Source organism: Crocodylus porosus, unplaced genomic scaffold (genome assembly GCF_001723895.1).
Source record: "Crocodylus porosus isolate Cpor-Errol unplaced genomic scaffold, CroPor_comp1, whole genome shotgun sequence".
NCBI lineage: Eukaryota > Metazoa > Chordata > Crocodylia > Crocodylidae > Crocodylus > Crocodylus porosus.
The window spans coordinates 83,808,962-83,810,108 of NW_017728918.1; the positions used below are offsets into that span (position 1 = coordinate 83,808,962).

General features: G+C 49.3%; 1 non-coding gene across 1 annotated transcript; it reads right to left on the bottom strand.

Moving 5' to 3' along the window:
• Positions 1-286: 286 nt before the first annotated feature.
• TRNAA-UGC lies at positions 287-358 on the bottom strand. Its single transcript has one exon. It is a non-coding gene; the product is annotated as a tRNA-Ala (tRNA).
• Positions 359-1,147: the final 789 nt, after the last annotated feature.

Consider the following 1,147-nt stretch of genomic DNA (forward strand, 5'->3'; position numbering starts at 1 on the left):
AGGAGGGTGAGTTCCTCCTGCTTGTTGCCCATACTATGAGCGTTTGTGTAGAGGCATTTGAGGCCTCCTGTGGGTGTGTGTACTGAGCCCCTAGTCCCAGCGTTACCCTGGCCCCTCTCTCTTATCTGTTTATTCGCTTCACTCATCGGTCCGGGCTGTGCTGTAGTTGTGGGTGCTGTTTGGTCTGGCAGTCTGATGTTTCCTCTGCCCTCATCTTCCCCTTCCCCCGACGAGCCTAGTTTAAAGCCCACCAGAGGTGGTACTACCAACCTAGGAGAGAAAAAAGTGGAGATGCTGGGGATTGAACCCAGGACCTCATACATGCAAAGCATGCGCTCTACCACTGAGCTACATCCCCCTTTCATAGCCTTAGATCCCCCTTTCATGACCTTAAATCTTACTGAGATGAGCTGTTTGGCTGAATTAATTATGGAGGAATTTTGGAAAATTTCAACATTCACGCACAAACACACTCCAATTAGCTCTTTCTATAATCTCTAATTCACTTAGCTAATAATCCCATTTTCAAAATTAACTTTCAATCAGACTTCAGCTCCTGGTTTAATAAATATTGTGTGTGTGTGTGTGTGTGTGTGTGTACGCACACACACACACATACATATACACATATACACACATACACACACAAACACACATACTAAAAATAATGAAAAACATTTTTTTTCCCCCCACAGCTCACCTTTTGGGCCCTCACTACATGTTCAGGCATGATCCACTCACACCTTATTGCCCATGCAGAGGGAGCCTGGTCCTGGCCTCCCTCTGCACTGGCAAGAAGCAAGTTCCTGCAGCTGGGAGCCTCTTCAGTTGAGAAACTCCCAGTAGCCACAGTTTTCCAGTCCTGGCAGTGCAGAGAGTGCCTGAGGCTGCAAGACCATGGCAGGTATGATCTTCTAGCCCCAGGGTCTCCGTGTACCCCCAGGGCTGGGAGATCACAGCAGTGCTTCACTGCTGCTGAGACCCATCTGTGTTCCAGCACTGGGAAGTGCACTGCTGGGATCCAGCCTTAGTTGAGGGGATCCCAGACCTGGTGGCACATGGTGCACAAATGCAGTTGGGCATGGTACAGCCCAGCTGACAGAGCTCCCAGCCACAGGAGAGACTTTGCTACATGTGCAAGTTGAAG